Genomic DNA, 9,431 nt, shown 5'->3' with positions numbered 1-9,431 from the left:
TACATTAAAATGCATTGAAACGCGCCTGAAAGGCAGAACAATTTATTTTCCAAAGTTACAGGGAGCCACAACAGAGGGCTGAAAGAGCCGCATGCGGCTCCGGAGCCGCGGGTTGCCGACCCCTGTGCTAGATGATTAAAAACAACCAAAACATTGATCTGAGTCTGAGAATTCAATGAGCGCTTGTGGAGATCTCTTCATTTATTCTGTCTGAGCTTAGTATGAGATGCATGAACTGAAGCTGGGATGAGAATAGATTGAGTTCTTAGAGAGAGCTCTCTGATTTGTCTGCCTGAGATCACAAAGAGACACAAAAGTTGAGAAACTCAGAATTATATGAGAGCTTGTTGAGATCTCTTCTGAAACTTTAAAGGAGACTAAACTGAGATTTAGTGCATCTTAATTCTCAGGAGAAAAAAAATGACACACAGGAGAAATAAGCCTTAGTCTCAGTTTAGTGTCACGCAGATCTCAAAGTTGTCTAGGAGAAGTAAATGAAACATTTTCGAGATCTCTTTTTGAATTTTCTTTTCCTCTGGGAATGGACGACATCCTCAGTGAACCACTTCCTGTTTCACTTTCACTGACAGAAGGACAGACCAACTCTTTCAGCAGTTTATTATTCTCTGTTCTTAGTATTCACAGATTCTATTTATCACCTTTAACTTCATCTCTGCTGCTGTAGCAGAAATACAACAGGGTTTCTGCAGGACATTAATAGTCATTAATTTGATTTTGCAAAAATTAAGGCCTTAAATGGCATTAAAAATCATTAAATTTGATTCATGGTGGCATTAAAATTTCTTTCTGCAGTTTTCAAGGAAATTATTGACAATAATATATATTTATAGACTGCGATTTGTCAGATATGTGCATCTGCGTAAACATGCCGAAGCATTGAGATAATTGTTCCAGCCGGTTGGGTACAATTTCTAAAAACTGCATGTTTTTAAAGTGGCCGGCAGGCTGGACCAGGCTGGGAAATGGGGAAACACAAATTCCAGCAAAAATGGCTCAAAAACGTGCATTTCAGAGAATGACTGCAGCCCGTTGGTGTTCAGGGGTGGTTCCCAGATTCAGAAATAGTCAAATGTAGGGTTTTCATATAAAAATCATCTTTTACAAAAAAACAAACAAACCCGTGTAATTTGAGTTCATGGTCGTGGCATTAAAATTTTTACAGTATAGCAATAAAATTGCATTAAAAAGCATTAAATTTGACTGATTGATATCTGCAGAAACCCTGTACAATATAAAAAGTCCATGTTATTTGTAACAGATATGTAGCATTAAAACATCAACACATTCAGGTCAATAGCTTCATTATTTCCTTCATTGCACATTTAAAAACTGCATTATTTAACAATTATGAACTGTAAAGATGTGTAAACACATAATAAATGGATGAAATAATGTGTTGCTGACAGTGAAGTGTAAAAACTGAACAGTCACAAGACAAGTTGTATTCTGAAGAGAGGAGCTGAATCTGCAGCATTATTGGAAGGATGAGGAGAACATCAGTGCTGCTCTTCCTCACAGTGATGGAGAGAAGACTGTTCAGACAACCACAGCTGGATGTTCATGTTCTCTGTAGCTTTCAGCCCATCAGACTAGATGTTCCAAATGATCCAGACCAAGGCTGGAAGGAAAAGACACGAACAGTGAGAAGAAGATCTCCAAGGTTCTTTCAGTCCAACTGCTGGAACTTTAAATGTCAGAGTGAACACATCAGGGTATGAATGAAACACAACAGAGTGTTGTATTTTGTCCTACTTTCTAATCTTATAGAAATGTTTGCTTTCCTGGTTGAGGCCAAAGAGTATTTTACTGCCTTAGATGGACAATAAAGTTTATTACTTTTATTCTAATGTATCATTAGCGTTAACATGAGCTCCACAGTTATCTGACCGTACACTGTTGTAGAGAAAAAAATGTCTGAAGCAAAGAACAGAGATATGAACTCAGAAATGAATTGTTCTTCATTCATTGAGCTGAGAGATTAACATTCATCAGTAACAGAGTTCTGTGGAGGAACATTAACATAGATTAATTTCTGTCTACTGATGATTAATGAACTCTACCTCGAAACAGCAGTTTCCCTTATGACTGATCTATTATGATTGATCCGCTGTGACCTTCAGGACACTTAGCTACACCTAATAGATAACACTGACTAACCGGGATTAGCCTCAGTGTAAACACAAAGTTAGGAAACAAATTGAGATTTACAGAACGACTTTAAAACACGATGTTAGAACATGTTTATATCAGAGGTTACAGTCTGATGTTAACTTACAGTAACGCCACTGCTTTATATGTGATATTGTCCAGAAGTAGAGAAGAGTGCAACTAGTTACAAAGTTGACTTTAACACTTACCTGTAGAGTTTATCTCCACTTTTGGAAGCTAACGTTGTTAGCAGCAGCGGTAGCAGCGTCCATAAACAGCAGAAGCCGATAAATGTGGGCGGGACAAAGAGTCCTCGGCTCTGATTCAGTCTGACCAGAGCCCAAGAGATAGTAAGAGTTGCGACACTCATGCTCTCGCAGCGGGGCGGTCACGTGGTTCATGTAAGCCTGAATAGTTCCAAACAGGCAGCGCTGTCATTTCCTTCTATGGGACTGAGAGCGGCGATTTCACGGTAAAAAAGGAATAAAATCACACCTCCAAGTACTTGTTTGATTATTAATTCATTGGAGTATGTATGTAAATGTCAGTTTTACATTTTGAGCTGTAAGGTGACATATTAAAGACACTTTTGGGGTTTTGGAGGGAATGTTTCACATTCGTGTTAGCATGGAAAATCGACTTTTACACAGAAATGTAAGCTGATTGAAGATGTTAATTTTTGCCCAGCTGGATTATTGTATTTCCAGACAATGTCTATATTTCTCTGATTCACTTACCCGTAGAGTTATTGAAAAGCAGAGTAACAACAGTCCATTCAGCAGATAGTGTCCAGCCACTTCTGATGAGGCAGGAGTTGACTCACTATAACCATTTTAAAACATACACAAAATATATATTCAAGAGTAACAACTCATTATGCTTTGATGAATGAAATAGTATGTTTTATTGACAATGGGAGAAACAATGAGGGCCTTCGTGTCTTCAGTGAGGGCTCTCGGGATACTGGTGGATAGATAGATACGATAGATATTAATAAATATATTTGTTAAATACTTACAAGTATAAGTTTATGCATTATAAAGGATCTCATATAAAGGACGTAGTCTTGACAATTAAAAAGAGGTAGCGATGTAGCTAGGTAGCTTTCAAAGAAGAGCTAACAAGCACATGGCAATGTCTGAAAGTAGGTCATCTGCCAATATTCACAAATACAGATAAATGTATGCACCACAAAGGGCTTCTGATATAATATAAAGACGTTAAAATTAAAAAGAGGTAGGGACTCATCAACAATTAATCCGTCAATATATCCCAGGAGATAACTTCACAGCTAACAGCAGAGTCGAGCTAAAAAAAAGTAGCAGAAATTCGGTCGTCTACCAAGATAAAAAATAAATATAATTACGCTGCGCAAATACAAATAAAGCTCAGCATGTGCATCATAAAGAGCCTCTGATAAAATATAGGCAGTTGACAATTCAAAAGAGGTAGGTATTTCATCAATTTACCTCCACATATACTCAACAACCTGCAGTGCAAATGAACGGTGGCTGTCAGTGTCGAAGCGGTGCTTGGAACTAAACAAGCCTCCACAACCCGGAAGTAGACTGGAAGAAAGCGTACAACGGCAACCTATGGGAGTGTCGCAACCATAGACATATATACGTAGACGCCTCATTGACTGCGGCTGCCCACTCGAGCGATGTGCCTGCAGCGCCGCCATCTTGGACCGGGGCCAGCCGAGGCAGCGGTGCATAGACATCTATGGAGGAGAGATTTACTGCTGAATCTAAAAGTGGAATTATTTGCCGAATTTTGAACCGATTGCCAAACTGTTTGATTTTTAGAAACGTCACACGTGTAGCTACTATACAAGGTGCTCGGATATTTTTTTACAATGCAGGTTTTGCCATACTGCTATTATTACTACTGTTAATAATAATAATTATTATTATTACTACTCTTAATATTATATCAATTATTACTATTATTACTGCTATTATTACTATTATTTTTATCATTATTATTACTGTTATTATTACTATTATATCACGTGTATAAATCACGTTCTTTGGGAAAGCTTAAACATGTGAGAAAAGTAGCTAGAGATAAAGAATTGTCTACAACAAAAATAGTTCCATCATAAATCAGGGCTATTAGATCAATCAGATGCTGTATTCTAACCCACCAATTACTGCAGTAAGTTGCTAGGAACGCTAGATTCATAACATCGAATTTTAAACAAAAAATTGTCTCAGATTAGTTATTTTACCGGTAAGCAGCTGTGTAATACACAGGATGATGTAGAGAGCTGGTTAGATCATGGGTAGAAGCCAGACACGGAACTGAGGGGTTCTATCCGTCTTCTCGGCGTTTATTTCACTCTAGCTATGACAACCTGCTAACAATATATTATTCCTTACATACATCTTACATGTGAAAAGTAATCCCACATGCTCCTGTTCCCTTACGGCGCTCATTAGAGCATCCATAGGCTGAACAGAAGTCCAGCATCTAAGTGTTGAGTGGCAAAACCAGCATTGTAAAAAAATATCCGAGCAGTTTGTATAGTAGCTACACGTGTGACGTTTCTAAAAATCAAACAGTTTGGCAATCGGTTCAAAATTCGGCGAATAATTCCACTTTTAGATTCAGCAGTACCTCTCTCCTCCATAGACTTCTATGCACCGCTGCCTCGGCTGGCCCCGGTCCAAGATGGCGGCGCTGTAAGCACGTCTCTCGACAGCCTATGAGGCGTCTACCTATATATGTCTATGGTCGCAACTCTTACTATCTCAAGGGCTGTGTCCGAAATCGCATACTAACGTACTACATACTACATTCTCAATGAGTATATACTGTGTACTACGTACTATAAGTATGATTAGAATGCCGACCGTTCACACTGTAGTATACTACTCTGTTTCCCATAATGCATTTCAAACCTCCGATGACAAAAACCGGAAGTACGGCTATCAAATATCTCGGCTGAATGCTGGCTTCAGGTCGATTTTACGCTAACAAACAGTCGCATAATTAATGTGGCAATTTCAAGCCGGCACTCCTCATGCAGTTATTAGCCAGATTATGCGAATCATTTCAGTTGTAGCTGCAGGCTACTGGAGGTAGCTGCTACTTGTTCTGTATGCAAAGCGAGCTGCTGCAACTAGCATTCAGTAGCACGTTGTGAGGCGTCTGACAAATTTAAAACGTTGGTCAGAAAACGCCTATTTCTCAAATCTGTGGGGTGATTAGGATGACTACTTAACCACATAAAATAAAATAAAAATCGCTGCGGTCCGGCCACATATCCCGCGGAGGCTTGCATTTCGGTGGATAGCTCGCAAAGCATTATGGGGCGGTTGAGTATGACTAGTGTGGTCACCGCGCACATAGATATATACAAACACTAGATGTCTCAAGACGGAGTCGGCGGCGTCGTCACTTGGCGGCCATCTTAGGACAGGGGACTGCTCTGGCGCACTGTACTGTAGTCAATGGTAAGGTGGATGATTTCCTCACTTTAACACTCACAACTCACTCAATTCTTGATTGATTTACAAACGGTTTAGTTTATTACAAACCTTATTAACGTGGCTATGATTCGGGCTCAATTCCGAAATCGCAGCTTTTCGTTCTGAAAAATGCGGCATAGTTGTGTGTCTTTTCTGCCTGGCTACTCACATTGAAGATGGTGTTACTCACAATCTGATTTTCAATTATTAGGTTTTCCTGAGACCAACGTTTTTTGAGAACAGAATCTTTAGGCGAAATTACATTCTTTGTGGTTGTGGTTGTATTTATTTGCTGGTTAAGAGACTTTGATTGAGACCTTAGACTTATTGTTTGTATACATCTATGCCTGGATTAGTTAGCCTGCAGCCGAAATGCATTGTGGGTAATGTAGGCACCAGGTTCATGAAAAGAAAAGATCATCTCTGTTTGTTGTGCATTGATTTTGGTTGAGCTTTGTTTTTATGTGTGCATTAGAAAGCTGATAGTAATAAAGAAGTGCAATACTAAATAATAAAATTACATTTACATCCATTTATGCTGAAAAAAGATATGTGTTCATTATTATATGAATTCAATGGTTTTAATTATTCTTATGTAAGCAGTAAAAGAAGTACATCTCTGACGTTTATAACAAACCAAGCTGTTCTAAAATCGGTTGAAAACTGAGCAATCTACAGTGATTTTAAAATCCATGCTCCATTGACTTTAATGTTATGAGTGATCGAGCAGCCCTGTCCCAAGATGGCCGCCATGTGGCGACGTCGCTCCCCATAGGCTGACAGCGCTCACGAGCCATCTCGGGTTTGTATATATCTATGACCGCGCATACTTAAAATTTTTCCGGATATAGTATATATCCGGGTATTTCTCGCGTACTCCATAGATATATACAAACGCTAGATGTCTCGAGACGGAGTCGGCGGCGTCGTCACTTGGCGGCCATCTTAGGACAGGGGACTGCTCTGGCGCACTGTACTGTAGTCAATGGTAAGGTGGATGATTTCCTCACTTTAACACTCATAACTCGCTCAATTCTTGATCTATTTACAAACGGTTTAGTTTATTACAAACCTTATTAACGTGGCTATGATTCAGGCTCAATTCCGAAATCGCAGCTTTTCGTTTTGAAAAATGCGGCATAGTTGTGTGTCTTTTCTGCCTGGCTACTCACATTGAAGATGGTGTTACTCACAATCTGATTTTCAATTATTAGGTTTTCCTGAGACCAACGTTTTTTGAGAACCTAATCTTTAGGCGAAATTACATTCTTTGTGGTTGTGGTTGTATTTATTTGCTTGTTAAGAGACTTTGATTGAGACCTTAGACTTATTGTTTGTATACATCTATGCCTGGATTAGTCAGCCGGCAGCCGAAATGCATTGTGGGTAATGTAGGCACCAGGTTCATGAAAAGAAAAGACATCATCTCTTTTTGTTGTGCATTGATTTTGGTTGAGCTTTGTTTTTATCTGTGCATTAGAAAGCTGATAGTAATAAAAAAGTGCAATGCTAAATATTAAAATTACATTTACATCCATTTATGCTGAAAAAAGCTGATATCTGTGTTCATTATTATATGAATTCAATGGTTTTAATTATTCTTATGTAAGCAGTAAAACAAGTACATCTCTGACGTTTATAACAAACCAAGCTGTTGTAAAATCGGTTGAAAATTGAGCAATCTACAGTGATTTTAAAATCCATGCTCCATTGACTTTAATGTTATGAGTGATCGAGCAGCCCTGTCCCAAGATGGCCGCCATGTGGCGACGTTGCTCCCCATAGGCTGACAGCGCTCATGAGCCATCTCGCGTTTGTATATATCTATGGCGTACTCAATCCATTCATACTATCCAATGTGAACGCACTACATACTTATTTTGACGTCACATTTAGTATGAGTAGTACATCAGTATGCGATTTCGGACACAGCCTAGGGCTCTGAGTTTGACCAGAGCCCTAGAGATAGTAAGAGTTGCGACACTCCCATTGGGTGCCGTTGTACGCTTTCTTTCGGTCGACTTCCGGGTTGTGGAGGCTTGTTTAGTTCCAAGCACCGCTTCGACACTGACAGCCACCGTTCATTTGCACTGCAGGTTGTTGAGTATATGTGGAGGTAAATTGATGAAATGCCTACCTCTTTTGAATTGTCAACTGCCTATATTTTATCAGAGGCTCTTTATGATGCATATGCTGAGCTTTATTTGTATTTGTGCAGTGTAATTATATATATTTTTTATCTTCGTAGACGACCGAATTTCTGCTGCTTTTTTTAGCTCGACTCTGCTGTGAAGTTATCTCCAGAGATATATTGACGGATTAATTGTTGATGAGTCGCTACCTCTTTTTAATTTTAACGTCTTTATATTATATCAGAAGCCCTTTGTGGTGCATACATTTATCTGTATTTGTGAATATTGGCAGATGACCGACTTTCAGGCATTGCCTTGTGCTTGTTAGCTCTTCTTTGAAAGCTACCTAGCTACATCGCTACCTCTTTTTAATTGTCAAGACTATGTCTTTTATATGAGACCCTTTATAATGCATAAACGTATACTTGTAAGTTTTTTTTTACTTGTAAGTATTTAAAAATATATATTTATTAATATCTATCGTATCTATTTATCTGCCAGCATCCCGAGAGCCCTCACTGAAGACACGAAGACCCTCATTGTTTCTCCCATTGTCAATAAAAACATACTATTTCATTCATCAAAGCATAATGAGTTGTTATTCTTGAATATATATATTTTGTGTATGTCTTAAAATGGTTATAGTGAGTCAACTCCTGCCTGGACACTATCTGCTGAATGAACTGTTGTCACTCTGCTTTTCAATAACTCCCAGACTACGGGTAAGTGAATCAGAGAAATATAGACATTGTCTGGAAATACAATAATCCAGCTGGGCAAAAATTAACATCTTTAATCATCTTACATTTCTGTGTAAAAGTCGATTTTCCATGCTAACACGAATGTGAAACATTCCCTCCAAAACCCCAAAAGTGTCTTTAATATGTCACCTTACGGCTCAAAATGTAAAACTGACATTTACATACATACTCCAATGAATTAATAATCAAACAAGTACTTGGAGGTGTGATTTTATTCCTTTTTTACCGTGAAATCGCCGCTCTCAGTCCCATAGAAGGAAATGACAGCGCTGCCTGTTTGGAACTATTCAGGCTTACATGAACCACGTGACCGCCCCGCTGCGAGAGCATGAGTGTCGCAACTTTTTTTTTTTTTTTTTATTATTAAGGTTTTTATTTAAATTTTGAACAGGATACATTAATTAGGTACCACCAAATTCTATCATCTGAAATATAGATTAACAACATACAACAAAAACAAAACAGATACAACAAAGAGCAAGGGGGCAGTTGAAAGAAAATACAAACAATAAATCATGTTATAAATGGAATCAGTTAGTCAAGTTAAATTCGCTACAAAAAGTTTCAAGAAGACCAGCATTCTTATGCAATATCAGATTTAAGGATTTAGCAAAGAGCTTAAAATCATTCCTCCAGTGGGTTAGAGTTGGTTTAATTTTCATAAATCTGCATTTATGTATAAAATGTTTGCAGAGTATTAATAAATTGTTCACACCATAGTCTATTTTGTTGTTATTAATATCTATCCCAAATTTGATGTTTTTATCAGTCAGTGTAATTCCACAAATTCCCTTTGATTGCATCCAACTTTCAAAGTCCTGCCAGAACATCTGTACTATTCTACAATTAAAGAAGAGATGTTCAAGGTTTTCATCTTCTGTATCACAGAAGGA

The 9,431-nt window shown here is 38.2% G+C and overlaps 1 long non-coding RNA gene across 1 annotated transcript; it reads right to left on the bottom strand.

Moving 5' to 3' along the window:
• Window positions 1-601: 601 nt before the first annotated feature.
• LOC127533204 (uncharacterized) lies at window positions 602-2,508 on the bottom strand. Its single transcript, XR_007940984.1, has 2 exons — window positions 2,379-2,508; window positions 602-1,639 (listed from the first exon to the last, which is right to left on the bottom strand). It is a non-coding gene; the product is annotated as an uncharacterized LOC127533204 (long non-coding RNA).
• Between the last annotated feature and the right edge of the window lie 6,923 nt (window positions 2,509-9,431).

This window comes from Acanthochromis polyacanthus, chromosome 3 (assembly GCF_021347895.1).
Source record: "Acanthochromis polyacanthus isolate Apoly-LR-REF ecotype Palm Island chromosome 3, KAUST_Apoly_ChrSc, whole genome shotgun sequence".
Classification (NCBI taxonomy): Eukaryota; Metazoa; Chordata; class Actinopteri; family Pomacentridae; genus Acanthochromis; species Acanthochromis polyacanthus.
The sequence above is the reverse complement of the archived record's forward strand: the minus strand, read 5'-3'. Positions and strand labels throughout refer to the sequence as shown.